Consider the following 18958-nt stretch of genomic DNA (forward strand, 5'->3'; position numbering starts at 1 on the left):
CACCCTCAATTGGCTATGATCCATCGACCATTATGACTAATCTGACTTGCTTTGGACTAGATTGACTCTGCTACATACTTACGTTCAGAATGTGATTTTATGTATACATCTGTATATATTATTTTTTACTGTACGTGAATGTATATATACCTTATCTGACTGTTTCCTGTAACTAAGCTATAAGTATCCTTGCACCCTGCTGCGCCCGGTTACCTAAGGGTTTGGTGTGCCAAACAAATTAAATAAACAAACAAATAAACATAGCAGAAATGACATCACTAACTTTACAATTTAGGGGGAGTACGCTGTAATTATCCCTGCCTCTAGGATTGGACAGTTACCATCCCTCTCTCCGCCCCCAGTTGGGATTGGTTCAGGGGAGGAGAGCATCATCTGTCTTTTCCTTTTGTCATACTCCTTTTGTTCCCCTTACCACTTTTTGGTAAAAACTAGTTATATATCATAACTTCATAATTGTACTAGCCACTGCCATATGATACATATATTAGGTTTTCATTAATCATGGGGAATTAGACAAGCCAATCGCCCAATCCATACGATGTAACATGGCCATTTGGCAGATTTTTGTCATTTTCATAAAATATACAATAGTTATGAATATGTAAATCATCAATCATATTCCTAATTTCAATTTCCACCTTTTCATCAAATCTCATAATTGTCACATGTTCAGATCAGCCAGAAACCTAATCTAACTGGCCATTACCGTTCCCAAAGTCCCAGGTAAATGCAATTTATATCCTTAAAACCACCTGGAAATTATGTGAAAAATGTCATAAACTGGAAATCAATCCTTAGTGTGATGGCTGTGCAAAATGCCTAAAATGAAAACAGTCTTTTAATATTAATTCAAAGTGTCTGTTCAACATGTGGGAGGGTCGCTTCATCCCCCACAGCCATCTGTTCCCCTGACCAGAGGGTTTTTATGAGTCCCTTTGAAATTGGCAGTTTGCTCTTTGAAGTGCTTGCTACAATGACGCACACCTTTTTGTCATGCTTTAGCCAAGGATTGCCTTCTTTGAAATCTCTGCATTCCTGCCATTGTGTCTGCAGAACAAGGAATTATGACGCCTCCTGCAGCATCACATTTTATTACAGGATTGTTAGAGGAGTGGTGTGATATCAAGCTGAATGTGGAGCTTGTCATTGTGAAGTTCCTGCCTCAGCAGAACCAGTTTTTCCTGAAGTAGTGTCTCTTCACAGGTTACAGGAGTTTTGTGGGTGAAACCTAATATACATTTGCTTTGGTCACCCCCAGATCATATTGCTTTTCAAAGCCATTTTATTTGCAACACACGTGCAGGCTGTTTTTGCTTTTAATGTTTACAAATCCTGTCTTGCAGGTCACAGGATTCTTTGATTCCCCCTCCTTGGGTGAATTTAGATTGCTGCTGGTCCATTGATAATGATGGGTATGAGCCTTTCAACATGGTTCTTTAATTTGACATGAACAAAAAGAAAAAGCCAGGCTGTTTTTGGTTGCAGTGTTTAAATTCTTGACACTCATGTGAAATAAAATCAAAAGCCAGGCCATTTTTGGTTGCAGTGTTTAATTTATTGCCATTCATGTGACAGGGAAAGCAAAGCAGGGCAGTTTTTGGTTACAGTGTTTAAATGCTGCTGTTCATGTGAAAGGGAAAGCAAAAGCCAGGCCGCTTTTGGTTGCAGTGTTCAAATGCTGCTGTTCAGGTGAAAGGGACTTCTGTTTTCGGGCCTTTAAATGCACCCCACAATGTGTTGAGCTGTCTTTATAAATGTATTAAAGCTCTGCCGCTGGGAGGTCACAGAATACATTCTGAGCATTTGGGAATAACTCGTTTTGCATGCTTAAGGGTTGAAGGAGAAGCAATGATTAACCAAGCAGATGGTCAGACTTTGAACAAGACAAAGTTTATGGCTTAGTAGTTCTGCAGAGAGCTTTCCTCATGTTACTTCAAGTATCCATGTGATTCATGTGCAGATACATATAGGATTAAAAGGTTTCAGGTCAGTTGTGACCTGCAGTCAATTATGTTTGTATATGAATGTGTAACCATGTGCTGTTGTCATTACCTACCCCAGACAAATTCCAAGAAAGGGTGTGCTGATGGGAATTCTTTGTATGGGTTTTGTCCAATCACACATTGGGGTGGATTGTATATATATATATATATATATATGAGTGTTTTAACTGTTGCAAAAATGTATATAATGTGTCAATTTATGTGGTTTGGCGAGACTTGGGCTAGTTAGACTCCATAGGTTCATCCAACAGCTCCCCAGACCATAATACAATAAACTTGCTTTCCGTACAAACATGCACTTGCTTCTTACACGGTGGGCCTGCCTTGGGCTAAGGTGAATATGGGAACACTCCTACAGTACCGTAGAAAGGGCTATGTGCTAAGGAATTCATGCAGCACATGCTGTGTGTAGTGCAATAAATGGGTTACTAACATGAAGCACAAACATGGATCACTAACATGGGTACTAACATGTAGCATTATGAACTGAAAGGGGGTAATTTCGGGGTACTAACAGTTAATGTTGGGTGAGCATGATTTGTTAGGCCACAGACTCTGATCGTGCTGACACCACAGCAGGAGCATGAACAACATGCTGGCTGATCCTGGCCAGTTTCAGAAATAACAAAAAATAGAGAGGTGACATCAGTCCTTTGCAAGGCAGAGTGTTCTGCTCACCTTGTATCCATGGGGACGCCACTCAGCCCTGGTTGGTTGCCGGAACCTTCTCCCGATTTCCGGATGGTGTCTTCAGAGGAGGTCTAGTCTGAAAACACAGGAGGGCTGGGTTCAAGACTGGCTGACTCAGGTAAGTATCCTCCCACCACACCACTTTGGCTTGATCCCCTTAGGCCCTCTCCTCACCTTGTTGCTGTATTAGGCGTGCTCTCCATCCTGCCTTCTTAGCAGGGGTGTGTGGTCTTCAGTGGGCGTGGGCGACCGAGATACTTCACTGGCGCGTGCCCGTTCAAGTGTCTTTAAGGTAGGTCTTATTGCAGCAGTTTTTGTATAGCACTGATTGTTCTTGACTGCCTTTCTTTTGTGATTAATAATGTCCTTTCTTTTTGCGGTTGCGTACTGGTTGGTTTGAGCACCACCGGTAAATGATGGTGCGAGATGTGCGCTGTAATGCGGTAAGTAATGCGCTATGCGCTGCGCTGCTTTGTCTTGCCTTTGCTAACCTGTGTTTCCTCTCTTCCTTAAAGGTTGCGGTCCTTGACGAGTGGGTTTGGAACTCCAGAGCGATGCCGGCCGTGAGGTGAAAAGCCAGGTAAGCTTCCTATAATGTTCGTGGAATGCCGGAGTATGCCTTTTCTAATGTTGTCTTTCTCCTTTTCCTTTTCAGGTCGCTTCGTTCCGGTAGGTGTGCGGTGCCAAGAAGAAGCTGTTCACTGGAGAGCAGATGACAGGATGGAGATTGCAGGTAAGATTCTATTAAAGATGTTCCTTTTGTCTCCTCTGCAGGCTCGTTGCTCTGAGGCTTGCGGGCATCACAGGACACGGTGAGCGTCACGTTGCAGTCTGCAAAGTAACGGGACGCATGCTCTGTTGCTTGGGTGTGGTTTAAATAGCCCCCCAACAAAGTATTCCAGGTAAAGTAGTCCCAGGCCACCACACCCAAAACACTATACCGCATAGCTTAGTTCTTAGGAACCAAGCTATGTGAATGCCTCCATGTTAACTGCAGGCTTAATGAAAAGTAGTCCCCCTTCAAATATCTTCTCCATAATGAATATGAGAGGCGCCAGGACTGACTCCAAGAGAGTTTTGGGAGTGGATGCAAGGCCTTAATGGAGCCTCAAACCCTGACCTTACCTGGCAAGTGGGCTTGCCAGTGGGGGTCTGAGGTAAGAGTCGTGACAGCACTCCCCCCCCCAAGGCCCCTCTCTCGTTGGTTCTTCTATTCGGTCCAGGCTTGGCTGGAAAGTTCTGATGAAATTCCTTGATCAGATGTGGTGCATGTATATTCACGCTAGGTTCCCAGGATCTATCTTGAGGTCCATACCCTTTCCAACCGACTAGATAGTATAATTTGGACCTGGTGTATTTAGAGTCCAGGATTTCCTTGACTTCGAATTCTGGTTCTCCATCAACAATTATGGCTTTTGGTGGTGTAGTAACCCGTGTACCGTGTTGTACTGGTTTCAGGGGTGATAAGTGGAACACCGGTTGATTTGCATATTGAGTGGTAATGCTAGTTTGACGGCTACTGGGATGATGATTGCTTTAATGGAGTAGGGTCCCAAATATCGAGGACGAAAGGTCCGGGTTCCCTTAAGGGGTACGTACTTTGCTGCTAACCAAACCTTGTCCCCTACTTGATAGTCAGGAGCCTTTCTTCGGTGTTGGTCGGCAAATTTCTTTTGTCTGGCCTTGGCTAGAGTTAGATGTTCTGTCGCCTTTTTAAAGGCTTGAGAGATGGTTGCATGAAGAGTCCTCACTGCTGGCATTTCCAAGCTGGCTGGAAGGTCTAGTTCGGATGTACACGGGTGTCTGCCGTAAAGGATGTAAAAAGGCGTTTGTCCTGTGCTAGAATGCAATGAATTGTTATAAGCATACGCTGCTATCCATAGTAAGTCCCTCCAATTTCTTTCCACTTAATACAGCATGCACCGTAAGTATTGCTCAAGGGTTTGATTGGTTCTTTATATTTGGCCATCCATTTGGGGGTGGTGACTGGTGGATAATCAGATGTCGATTTGTCCCATTGAACAACATTTTCTCCAGAAGTTGGACACAAACTGGCTGCCTCGATCCGAGACCAGAACTGATGGGAAGCCATGTAGTTTAACAATACTTTCCAGGAACACTTTTGCTGAACTGGATGCATCTGGGAGACCCTTGAGAGGAATAAAGTGTGCCATTTTTTATAACAAGTCAACAACTACCAGATTGGTGTTGTACCCTTGACTGGGAGGCAGATTTGTAATGAAGTTAAGGGAAAGGGTGTGTCATGGGGCAGGAGGAATGTCCAATGGTTGAAGGAGACCAGCTGGTTTCTGCTTTTGCGATTGGTTTTGCACACATACACCGCAGGACTGAACATACTGGATGATGTCTTTACGCCAAGTAGGCCACCAATAGTTCTGTTTTACATTGGCTAGGGTTTTGGCGATTCCAGGGTGACCTTCCCTCAGTGAATCATGGTAATCCAAAATAATTTGTTGTTGTAGTTCCCCTTTGGGCAGATATAGACGATCCCTGAAATAGGGCAGTTGGTCCTTGATGGTATATTGTTCTCCCCGAGTGTGCCATGCAAGCAAAGTGTCGGAATTCAGTACCCGTTGGATTTCATTTCGGAGTTCGGTTTGTGTCAAAGCTGTTGTGAGACCTAAGAGTTTGTCCTCAGGAATGATGGGTACTGGATCTGGAGTTGTCTGGAGTTGTATACACCTCTTCGTCAATGCCCATGTGGGCCAAGGCGTCAGCCTTCCCATTCCGGACCCCTGGTCGAAATGTGATTACACAATCGTACTCGGCAAAGAAAAGGGCCCACCACAGTTGACGTGAGGACTGGGCCTTTGCTGTTTTCAGATATTGCAGGTTTCGATGATCCATGATTACCGTAACAGTGTGCCTGGCTCCTAAGAGATAGTGTCGCCATGCCTTAAAAGCAGATTTAATGGCCAAGAGTTCCTTGTCGGTGATAGCATAATTGATTTTTGGAGGTGAAAACTTTTGCGACCAGAATGCCACGGGGTGTAGCTGACCGGTTTCAGGATCCCTCTGTGAGAGGACAGCCCCCATAGCCATGCTGGATGCATCAGTTTCCACGATGTAAGCAAGGTCTGGACGAGGGTGTCTGTTAGGCCCAAGGGCTAAACTCAGAAGTGGTGGCTTGACATGTCGTGAAGCAATTGAATCTTTCTGACAATATACCCCTCAAGAGTACAAAAGGACAGATTGAGGTGAGTATTGCCCGAAAATATTTGGTACACCTTGGTACCCACACAGCTGGCTGCAAAAAGAAAAAACCCAGGATTAATGTATTGTTCAGAACACCAAGAAAACTAAACAGTAATTGATATTGTTACTCACAATCAAGGAATGAATGGTTTGACTACTGTATTCCAAGCTAGTATGATAGGTAACCCTGAGAAAATAGAAGCAGCAATTACTGAAGGAAAACATAGCAAGAAAGAACAAACACTGATGCAGTAGTCTGCTTACCAATAGAAGAATGTTATGTGTCTTGGGGTGTTCTTGTAGGAATATTGTAGAAGTAGGAATGTTAGTTCCGGAAATAACAATGTTGACCTATTCCCGCCGGCACGAGGACACCTAAACACAAGTACTTGATCCTTGCGCCGTTGCGCCAATGTCCCCAGAGTTCTTTGAAGGTCCCAAGCAGAAAACAATCAGTCTCTTAGATGTGTGGAACGATGAAATATTCAAAATCTGTGACAATCCAATAAACGTTCCGAGTTGGCAACAGGTAGAAGGAGCGTGGCAGGGGTAAGCTTTCACAGTCCGGTAAGCGTTCCAAGTCGGCAACAGGTAAGGGCAGAGCAACAGAGAGAACCGTGACAATCCAGTGGGCGTTCTGAGTCAGCAACAGGTAAGGAAAGTGCAAGAGGGAAAACCGTGACAATCCAGTAAGTGTTCCGTGTCAACTAGGTAAACATTGCAGAGCAGAATCAGGAGACAAAGCAAGGGTAGATGAAATACAGACCAAAAGTTCAAGACCAGGAATCAAGACAATAAAAGATGTAACGAAGCTTTCAGAACAAATTCAGAAGCAGCGCCGTGCAGGGTGGGCAGAGTTTATATCATGAACACAGCTGACTGCACGCACAACGTGCCATGTAATCCAGGAAGCAAATGTCTATGCAGTGGAAGCCAGCGCTTCCACGGCAACCCATGGCGTTCTCTGAAGGAACGCAAACTTCTAGATTAACGTGTTTTCTGAGGGCTTAGGAATGGATGTTTGAGTCCCCAATCATAAGGAATAGAGGCACATGTACTGGAGGCATGGGGATGTTTCTTTTTGTGTGTACCTAGTCCAAGACATGATGAGAAAGAGCGGAATGGAACCCTGACAGTGTCGCAGGATCGGAGCGGAAGTTAATCTTTTTTTGAGTTCTTGAAAGGCTCTTTGAGCTGGCCTACTTAAAGACAGAGCCCTTTGCTCAGAACCAAATTAGCTTCCTTCTTAGACTCGTGGTTGGGAGATTATAAAAATTGATGTCCCTTTCCTCTGTTTTCTGATTCACCTCGTTTTCTTAAATCCTGATAGGCTTTAACGATCCTATGTCCACCGATGGTCCCTATATTGAAATCCTCATTGAATGCAACTTTTGATGGCCCTGATGTTGCTCCCTGTAATGGGAGGAACTCTTATATGTCGCTCCATTGTATCATTGGACTTGTCTCCATTAATTCATTCTGCATGCGATCAATCTTGCGTTCTCGCTGTCTCCTTTTTCATTCTAGTTCTTCATCTACTTATCTTTGCTATCTTGCTGCCCATCTAATTCTTTCTTATTCCTTTCTCATTTCTTCTCTCCTTTCCCAAGCTCTTCTTTCTGCCTCTTCCTTTCGTCTCTGTATCCTCTTATCTCTTATTTCTGTGCTCCCTCTTCTTCTCTCTTCCCATCCTGTCTATCCCATTCTTCCATTGCTCTCTGTCTGTTATCACACTTCCTTTGTTCTTCTGTCCTTTCTTTTCTTTTGTTACTCCTCCTGATACAGCTGTTCTCGCTGCTGTCAGCTCTTTCTTTTCTGTTCATTTTGTTTTAATCTCTTTTCTCGTTCCCTCTCTTTTCTATCTTGCTTGTCTCGATCTTCCCTTTGCCTAACTTCTTCGATGCTTTTTCCATCTTGCTTAAGCAATATCTATCCTCCCATCCATTCGTTCTGTATGAACATTACATCGTCAGCTTTCTCCTTTTCTCCTTTCCATCTCTTAATTTTTCATTCTATGTCTGTCGATAAATTTGATTGCTCGCCTTTCTCTCCCCTGTTTTGTAAATCCTTAAAAGTCTTCTGTTTTTTCTTAGTCTCCACTGGACTATCGTCACTGTTATAAGCAGGCAATTTGTATATTGGATTACTATACCTTGTTGCTGCTTTCAATTCCTTCTGTGGATACAATCATGTGCTTTCTGTACTAACACGTTTTACTTCAAGCAAGGCAAGGGGAGCAGAAGGCTTGACACTGTCCTATTTACACTGATTAAGCATCCAATCCTCAGGTGGCAGATCCTTTCTCTCTTCGCGGTACATCTTCCAAAGTTCTAAAATAGCTAACCTCTTCTCTAATTTCTTTCCTGTGTACTCAGGGTGTAAGTGTGTGGTCATGTGTTCTAATACTGCCTTTGCCAAAGATCCCTCTTTTCACCACGGCATGAACATCTTATCTGCCGTGCCTTTCAACCATTCTGCACTATAATGTTTGAGCTGGGGCCTGCGTTTTGGCAAGGTTTTACACAAGTGCATCAAAGTCTCAATTGACTGTCAATACACACCGGTGCTTTACAAAAAATATGTTTATTAAAACAAAAAATATGAGCACGCTCCAACAAATCGCAGCTCAAACCCCTCTATTTTCCAATAGTCTCAATCCAACATTAAGTCGATACCAACAACTTCTCTATCTAGATGCTATATTTCCTAAACTGTTTCTTAGTTTTCTTTACGCTCTTGTTGTTCTTCGACACCTCAATAAAACACAAATACAAACAGAAAGACTAGTCGACTCTTCACATTAATACTCAGTGCTTTTTCCTTATCTCTGCCCCTAAATATACCCTGATAGGGGTTTAAATCATTATGTTACAGGGATCTATCCACTGCATAGCCTAGATTTCTTCGACTGAAGTGTACAATGACTTCTTCTGAAATTTCCTGGTTCAGGACTTCTCAGGCCTTTTATCTCCTTGTCCCTTATCTATATACACAAAAAACACCACTCATTACTTTTCTTACACTATTTTCTAAGTCCCCTTTTTATTTTTAAACTACCACAATCCCATCCCCTCAATTTGCCATTCCCCTTAGTCTATTCACCATTTACTCTTTCTGCTCGAGACCATTGGTATCGACTCTCCTCTCCAATCGACCAATTTCACCTACGGACCCCAAAGCGCCTGTGGAAACCAGGAGGGATTTCGTCAAAGAGGGACCCGTCGCTCCTGTATCAATTTTCTTGCAATAATTCTATATCGGACGCTCTCCACAGGAAACCTCGCAATCTTCCAGCTAGATGGCAAAGGGCACTCGATCGTCTGAAGCACTGGAGTCTATAGGTCGATGGGTCTTTACGTCAACCATCTGACATGCTCCCACGTGAACCCTAGAGGCCCTTTTACTCAAGGTAATACATCATACTACGGATGGGACGGAGAATAACTTCTCAAACTAAGACTGGCTCAGGAAGTTGCCATATAACTCTGTTTTATTAAAAATTGTCTAAAACAGAAAGTACAATGGACATCAACGGACGTCGGAAAACATAATCTCGAAGCATCTCATGAAAAACTACACATTTATACTAAAGGTTTGTCATACGTGACGTCATACTACGTGGCTAACTAAGAAACCATACGGGAGATTGTAGTTGGCTCAAGGGGACCATCTAAGTATACTTTCTATATGGGATAGGACCGTGATTGGGTCTCTACGGTCAGGTGGGTACTCATGCCCTCGCTTAGTGCATGTCATAGTGCAAGTCATCTTCAACAGTATCTAGAAACATAACACTTAATTGGCTCTCAAACTTTAGGCTCTTTATTATACACCTTATATAATGGGTTGGCATGCTTGTACCCTTCTGGAAAATTCGATGCTCTAGCAGCACGTAAGCTGTTACTCCAGGAGCTGGTGGGTGAACTTGACCGTATTTCGCCACCCAACTAGCCCAATATCTCTAATCAATCATGCCGTCTGCCATTCACATTGACTTTGAACTCTGCCTTGTAGTAGCTTCTCACCTCTGGGAATATAAGAGAGTGTGAGCACTCGCTATCTTCAATTTGGTGCACCATGCTCATGGTCTATTTGCATCCTGCGCTCACGTTATCAGAGACCGTGAATTTGCTCGTATTAAGGCATCAAATTGTCTTTAATGAAGACACTTGGGACTCGTGGTGTTCTCTCTATCCAACTTAACAAGGGATGCCTCTGCTTCTCACGTATGCTGTTCTTCGCAGCTGATAACCAGTTCTTGGCTGCTTCCAGTCTTTGACATCAAGCCAACCTTTGGACTTGTTTCATATTCGAGCCTATTCTTTTCTGTGACACATGCATAGCTTCCAATCCGTCTTCCTTCATGGAGACTCGCTTACTAAAATTGTATCATCGAATGTCCAGAATTCTATATACATATATGTTGGCGTCACCGCCTGCAGTCTATATACTGTGTATAGTCAGCCTTATGAATACTTAGTCTACTTTTGTTGCAGAGTCTGTACAACTATAAAATGGCTTGTGTTTTCTGCAGTGTTCTTTACACATGCAATCTTCATACCGCACATAAAAGCCTTCTCGATTCTTCACTTTGCCATCAGATCCTATATCGCCTATGCTTTCTCTTCTCTGGTTATCCTTCCCAATGCGTCACTCTCATCTTTCGTGACGTCACCAGCTTTTCCTTTTCACATCTTCACACTTTTTCAGATGCTTCTCTTAGGAAACCATCAGTCTTTTGGGAATACTTCACATAGGGTATTCTCAACGAATATCTTGTCTCAAAGATTGTTCGCGGTATAGGTACCATTACTGGCATTAAACATGTTGCAATTTCCAGTTTCCAGCATATAGACAAAATAGGGGTGGTACTTCCTATAGAGACACTCGGCTGCTCCTCTACACTAAGCCTTGTGTTATTTTGATTGTGCAAGTGCAGGGAAGAGGGAGGGGAGAAGTGCCGGGGAGAGGGGAAGGGAGAAGTGCAGGTAACTCAATAAGTGCAGCCAGAGGGCGCCTCATAGATGCAAATACAAGGGACTGTGGGGTTCCAGATACAGACCCTTCAGTTCATAGGGAAGGCAGGTGACCAGTGAAGAGAAGTCAGGTACATCACCCAGGGAGAGGAAGTGAGAAAGAAGAAATGAAAAGGAAGGTCTTGAGTTGCTTCCAGAACCAGAGGGGGTTCTGCTCAAGTTTTAAAGAGGGAGGGAGGCTGTTCCAGAGCGAAGCCCCAGCCAAGGAGAAAGATCTGCCCCCCACTCTCCGCTTGGAGAAGCGTCTGACCCTCAGATAGTTGGAAGTGGATGAGCAGAGAGCTGGAGAAGGAAGATGTTTAGGAAGATAAAGTTGGATCTAGTGCAGTCCGAGGCCCCAGAAATCCTTGTGGACGATTCAGAGGGTCTTGAACCTGATGCATGCAGCCACAGGGGGCCAGTGAAGAGATTTCAGAGCTGGAGAGATACAATCCCTGGGTTTGAGGCCAAGGACAAGTCTTGCAGTCCTGTTTGGATAATTTGTTAAAGTTGCAGAGTAGAAGTAGGAAACTTTAGAAAGAGGCTGTTGCAGTAGTCCAGCCTAGAGAGCAGGGCTCTGGAGACAGTGAGCTTCTGTGGGAAAGTAAGAAAAGGAAGAATACCTCTGAGGAGGTGCAGTTGACAGTTTGACTTCTTAGAGATGTTGGAGATGTGAGGAGAGAAGGAGAGGGTGGAGTCGAAGATGACACCAAGGTTCTTAGCCTCACAGGAAGGAGCAGGAAGAGAGCTCAGAGGGGGCATCCAGAAAGAGAGAGGAAAGGAGGGAACAGGTGTCCCGATGACAAGGATCTCAGTCTTACTGGCATTAAGGCAGAGATCACTGGGAGCACACCATTCCTGAATTGCAGCCAGATAGTCTGGTATGAGAGAAGGAGCACAGGTCGCTGAGATGATGCTAAAAGAGAGCTGGGTGTCATCCGCATACCAATGAAAATTGGAGCAGAAAGGCCATGCGGTGTGCAAGAGGTGCCAGGTAGTGGTTGACAAGCCAGTGAGAAAGGTTAGACCCATGGGGAACGCCACAAGTAGCGAGATAGATAGAAGAGAGGAAGCACCCCAGTTGGACCTGCAGGGGTCGGTCAGTGAGAAAGGAGGTCATCCAGGCCAGGGTCTAATCTGTGATACCGAGGTTGTCATGGAGGTGATTGAGCAGGATGGCTTGGTTGACCATGTCAGAAGCGGAGGATTTATCAAGGAGAATGAGACAGAAGGAAGATTAGAGTCAAAACTAGAGAGCAGATCCTCACATTGTTCAGAAGAGCAGTTGCTTCTGGCAGATCTGAAGCCAGACTGATGGTTGTGGAGACACCCAACAGATTCAGTATGCAGATTAAGCTGGGAGATGGCTATCTTTTCCAGAAGTTCCTTTAGAAGGGGGTGCACAAGAGACTGCTTAAGGGTGGAGGGTAAGGTTCCAGTGGCAAAGGAGCGATTGCAGAAATTGGCCAAGGCTGGAGCAAGGATGTCGATGTGGTCCTTGATGGTTCTGGATGAGCAGGGGAGAACCTGCTTTGATGAGACTTGCAGAGATCAGACTTGTCTAGAAACATTGTCAGGGGTGAACAAGGGAAATGAGGAGAAAGGAGGACTAGAAATGGCCACAGATGGGCCAGGACTGCTAGAGGAGGAGGAATAGGTGATAGAGGAAGAGGAGAGGGTTGACAGGATGTCCTGAGTTCTAGTGGTGAAATGAGAATCCAAAGCTGTTCAGAGGGCCAGGGAGAGAACAAGAGAAGTAGAGACTGCAATAGGATTCGCCAGCACCTTGCCGATTTTGAAAAGTTCAACCGAGTTCTTAGATGCCGCAGAGATGCAGGCTTGGATGTAGGCACTCTTCTTAGAGAGGACAGAGAGTCTGTAATACCTTTGGAGCAGGCAGCAGGCCAGTTTGTCAGAGGGTGCACCTGATGCCCTCCACTTCTTCTCCGCCGCCCCACACTTGCGAAAACCAGTACCACCTTCTTCCATATGATCCTGTGCTTTCATAAGATTAAACTGTGTGGCAAAATATATTGTATCCCATCCCTAAATTTATAATTCTACCAATCAGGAAGACACTGTTTATGCCAACTGGTTCAGCACACACCGATAAACCCTGAAATGGTAAACCTCATACAATAAGGCATGCATAATGCAAATTGATTTTTATCATAATTAATTGGTACATAAAGTTCCAAAAATAAGAAGTGGTTCTCTTCCGCACTGACATATATGTGTATTCAAATTCTCTTCATTACTCATGGTACCCTCTCAGTATAATAGCATGGAGTGTGTCAGTAAACATTTTATTTTAACAATATTTTCAAATTTCTCCAATAGCCCAGGTCAGAAGAAAACAATGCACAAAAAAACAGAGATGAAAATCAACTTCTACATGTTTGTGTTAGCTCTTCCTCCCAACTCTACTAAGACAGTAGACTTTCCCCTGAATACAACAGTCAGAGTGGACGCTTCTGGACTAAGTTATTAAGAAAAAGGTTTGCAGAAAAAAGGTAGTGAAGCAACTACCATCTGCCACAAGGTCCATAGATCACCCGGACAATTCCCTGTAACAAGTGAAACTGCTATAAAAAGTACAGGCCTATGCCTCACCCAGACAGCATGAGGATGCTCACAACTTGAAACACTTAGGTTCTTTGTAGGGTGATGACAGAACACTTCAGGAAGTAGAATGCAGAACCTATGGTAACCAGACTATGGGGTGAAGGAAATCACAGTTGGTTAGGAATCCCATTCTTCAGTTGCTTGGATTCACGGAGAATGCAGGTTGTAGAAGCAGGTCTTTATTGCAGAGGCTACGGGGTGAAATCCCATTGTCCATATCAAATCTATGAATAAGTAAGAGGTTCATGGCATGAGACTACATATGTGTCAGAAAGCTATTGTACAACTGAATCAACTGGAGAATGCAGTACCCAAAACCACAGGTTTAGATAATGTGCAGTGGTTTTGCATTAACTGCAGAGGGATACTGCAACGTAACCCGGATGTAGCCTGTGGCTTGGCGTGTGAGGTAATGGGTAGCATGGTTGGCTTTCAACCATATCCCAATCAGGATGTTCGACCAAGTACATGAAACTAAAAGTCGGGTGCTCATTTCTCTGATTCTCACTCTTCAAACAAATGTATATAAGAACATAACAGTTATCTCTTTGTCTTGCTAATGCAGGTACCATCCATAAGTCACAATACATCTGCCTTGTCTGCTCTTATGGATGTATGCTATAACGTTTTCAGAGACCGGTAAGAGTTTAGAGGGCCTGTCACATGTCTGCACACCTACAGGTTCCAATCTGCTAGAAGTTGATACTAAGAAAGTCCATTTTGACCTGCATCCAATGCCAAACTAGCATGAACCTTTGAACAAATTCCCTGTTGAACCAGAAAATACAAATGAGTGTCTGTTGGGTTTCACAACCAGTGATCAACAATACACTCTAGACAAATAATCTTGTTATTACCAGCCGTTGTAATATCATAATTACCAGCTGAGATTAAAATTCACTGAATCAACAGGGATGGGGTTAGAAATAATTGCTCTATCAGCTTGATTTTCTTGCCAAGCCTATACTGTCTCTGAGAGCTCTGGTTCTTAATACTTCCCGCTCTTATTTACTTTAAATGGGTCCCTCTGCATGAGTCCAACAGTCACTGTATATGAGACACCATGTCCACATTTCTACTTCTACCTCCCTCCTCCTACATTTATCTCTCCTCCCATCTTTGCCACCTTGTAATTCTCCCCCACATCCTCTACTGAACTACTACCCAGCTCCCACATTTTCATCCCATTCTATTCTCCAACTGCCCCCTTGCACCACACATTGTTAAGGAACTTCAGCTGTTGCCTTTGCTCACCTCTCCGCATTGGTTATTCTATCTCTCTCATCTAGCACCTTCATTTCATGTATTCAGTTATATAGCGCAAACCTTATCAACAAGTGATATACTGATTGTTATACAGAGTTAAAAGAAATATAATCTATTTATGTGAGAACAACAGGTTTAAAAACACAGAACTTTACCAACAGCACCTTCCAACCCTGTTACTAAACAGTCAGTCATACCCCACCCAAAGAAAACATCAGCCTTGTCTTTCTCTTTCCTACCACTCTAAAATCTACAGGAGTACTAGCTTAAAGCACATAGTCAACTATCCCAATGTACATTCACTTGCTGACCCCCTCCAGTAGAGATTATGGTCCAAACACTCCATCAAAGCTAAACTCATCCACTTCCACAATAATTATTTTTCCTCTACCCACCACTTCCACATATCCTTCAATTTCATCCTTTGTTTCCGCTCGCTGAACTGCTGTGAATATTTCCTCCTTCATACTCTTTTCTTGCTGGGCTTCACTGACAATGTACTCAGATCTCTCAGAGCATTCCTCTGTCTAATGGTGCCTCAGCTTCAGAACCTACTCACGGACACCCCTTTACATTGGTGTTCCTCAAGGATCAGTCCTGGGTAAACTCTACCTCACCGTATACACCCTCTACCTCTGCAAAATAAGGTCCTCCTTTGACTTTAACCATTGTCTCTTCACTGATGACACTCTTTCTCCTTTTGCTTCTTTACCACTGCCATCTGTGAACTCTTAATAAACTGCCTGGCTAACTGCCTCTACCACTGAATGGATCTATAGCAACCTCTTCAAAAAACAGAAATCTTCTTTCTCTCTGCTTCCAATGTTAACTCCACTCCCTCCCACATCACTGTCCCACCTGACCTCTTCACGCAGTCTCCCACGGCTCACAACCCTTGCTCACTGCTCTTAGAGAGGCACAGCTTCACCTTACTGATGATGCCCAACTAGGCTGAAACACGTGTATGGGGTTGCTGAGGTACTCTTGTTCAGAGGAGAATTGCCTAGCATTTCGGTGCTGGACTGCCTCTGGGCAGGACAAAGACTGATATGCGGGGAAATTTCTTCTCTGTGAAAAGAAAAGTGAGCTAAAGACTTGGTTGAGACTCTCCCAGGGGCCATGCACCCAAGAACAAGTCAATGGGCTGTGATGGTGCTGGTAGAGAGTTTCCCAGACCCCCATCTGTTTTGCATACTCATTGTTCTACTCAACTACTCCTCACATCACAGACCTTGCCAAAAAGGCCCACTTCCAGCTGCACATCCTAAGAGGTATTCTACCTTTTTCACTTTCCCCCAGAAGCTCACTGTCTCAAGAGCCCTGGTTCTTGCCAGGTTGGTCTACTGCAACAGCCTCTTTCTCAATCTGCCTAACTCTACTCTTCACCCATGCAACTAATCCAGAACAGGAGTGAGAGACTTATCCTTGGCCTCAAGCCCTGGGGCTGCATCTCTCCATCCCTCAAATCTCTCCACTGGCTCCCGTTGGCAGCAAGGATCAAGTTCAAGACCCTCTGCATTGTCCACAAGCCTTTCTGGGGCCAGGGCCTGCACTACATCCAACTCTCTCTTCCAATATACCTTCCTTCCAGAGCCCTGCACTCAGCTACCTCCAACTCTCTGAGGGTCAGACACTTCACCAAGTAGAGAGTGGGGGGTAGATCTCTCTCCTCTGCAGATGCCTCACTCTGAAAAGGCCTCTCTACCCCTCTTAGACTTGTGCTGGACCACCTGAAGTTCCAGAAGCAGCTCAAGACCCATCTGTTTCCTCTGCCTTCTCTCTCCCACTCCCTTGCAAACGTTCCTGTCTGCTGCATCAACTGGTTTATTTGTTCCCTCAGAGTCTTAATCAGTACCACGCTCCCCACAACGAGTCTTCCTTTGCACTGCCGCCTGGCCTATCTCTCTCTTAGGGGCTGTAAATGTCACCCCTCGCACTTACCTAAAGCCGCACTGCCTGTTGGGCACCAAGAAACACTTGTGTACAGGCCTCCTTCTGATTCTGCTATTTTTACATACTGATTACACTCTATTGGAATGCTCTCCCCTGTTCATCAAAGCCATCTCATCTTTGGAACTCTTCAAAACATGGCCCAAACTCAAATCTGTAGCAATGGAAGTAGTCCCTAAAAGCCTCCAACTTCCCATCTAAAGTCTCCACTCCAATGTTTCCTGTATTCTGCCCTCAGGACTATTTTATGTCATTTCACAATGTGTAAATGCTGGTCTCAATCTCTCAATGTTTAAAATATTGTGATATTCTCCAGTCACTGTCCTTGATGTCTTATATTTATACTGTTATCTCTTTGTCACCTGGTATACATCATTCAATACAGCAATGCTTTTGTGTAAGATCACCTTGCTCTAGGACAGCGTTTTGTCCTCTGGTATTGCCTAGTTCTGTTTGAAATACACCCTGTTCTTAAATAAATATAAATTAATAGGACTACAAAATAAATAAATACAAGTGCTCACAGTCGCTCAGTTTATATTTTACTTTACTTTACTTTATTACATTTGTAAAGCGCAACCATAAACCCATAGGTGTGAGGGCGCAGACAAAACACAAAAAAAGAGAGAGACAGCCGGGAAATCTAAGGAAAGGAACCGCAGACAGGGGGCGACTATTTGAAGAGGAAAGTTTTAAGGCCCTTCTTAAAGTTGCTTAGGGCTGCTGAGTTTCTTAGTTGATCTGGCAGAGGGTTCCAGAGCGCCAGTGCCGCAGAGGCAAAGGCACCACATTGTGCTTTTTTACTTTTAACTTTGGGCTGGTGGAGCAAGTTCTGGTTGTTGGACCGAAGATTTCTAACCGAAGATGTTATTCCAATATACCATTGAAGATAGAAGGGCATCTTGCCCTTAAGGCATTTGAATGTGATGACCATGAGTCTAAAGGAGATTATTGAGTCCACAGGCAGCCAGTGTAGCGCTCTCCATGCCTCAGACACATGTGCCCTGTGTGTAAAACCAGATACCACTCTGTCTGCTCCGTTTTGGACCACCTGTAGATGGTTTATGGTTTTTTTACTGGAGCCTGCTAATAAACTACAACAGTAATCCAGTTTAGAGCCAATAATGGCTCGGGCGATGGTCTCTTCATTGGATTGAGAAATGAAAGGTCGCAGGTGGGACAGTAGTTTAATATAATAGGTGGGGGAAGATACAGTAATGGCCACATAACATTTCATATTGAGTGATTGATCCAAAACCACACCCAGGATTTTAACCTTAGGAAGAATAGGGATTAGAGCGTCTCCCAGCTGGAAATGTATATATGTAAATATAAAATATTTAAATATATAAATATATGTATAAATATTGTGCCCTTAACACTTGCTTCTTTTCTATGTGTCATTCTTGGATGGTGCAGGATCGCCAGGGCTTGGCTCGGTCCTCCTGGACTTAGCAACCAGGTATCACTGCACAGTACTCTGGGCCATGCAAAGGGGATCAGGTGTCAGATACTAGATTCCAGGTTGAACCCCATGGGACTTCTAGCAATTCTCTCCTTATCAGAATCCCACTCTTTATGTTAAATTCTGCCCTAGGGAACAAAACCTCCTATTCTTAATTCTTCACCATATCTAAAATCCTTGCCCTGTCCCCTTTCTACCAGTTTAGGAGAAGATTTCAGGCACAGGTCTTAAATAGCTCTATCCTCTCTCCCTTCATCCCAGTGCTTTTGACTCTTTTTTGTATTCTTTTGGTCTGCCTTACACTGCTCCTGCTCTATTTTTCCCCCTCCTTCTCACTTGCCAGGTCCCACTGGTTGCTTCCTCTCCTGTCACTCTTCTTTGTTGTTGCTTTCTCTACCCTTCTTCTACCGTCCTGGTGTGTTTCATCTCCTGTCTCTTTTGATGTTCCACCTGTTCCTCCCCTCCTTCCTTTCTATCTTCTTTACCTCCCCCTGCTCCTCTCCACACGCTCCCCTCTGTATTGTCTCTCCTCCACTTTCCTCTCTATTCTTCTTGATCTGGATTCTCCAATGTCCCTTTACATTCACATTTCACTTGTGGAGTGACCCTTATTCTACTCGGCAGGAATGAGGCTAACGATCGATTGGAAGTAGTTAAGAGAATTGAAATACGATCACCATTTATAACACTTGATCTGAGGCTCCACA

Source organism: Ambystoma mexicanum, chromosome 10, assembly GCF_040938575.1.
Source record: "Ambystoma mexicanum isolate Mex_15411 chromosome 10, UKY_AmexF1_1, whole genome shotgun sequence".
In the NCBI taxonomy this organism is placed as follows: Eukaryota; Metazoa; Chordata; class Amphibia; order Caudata; family Ambystomatidae; genus Ambystoma; species Ambystoma mexicanum.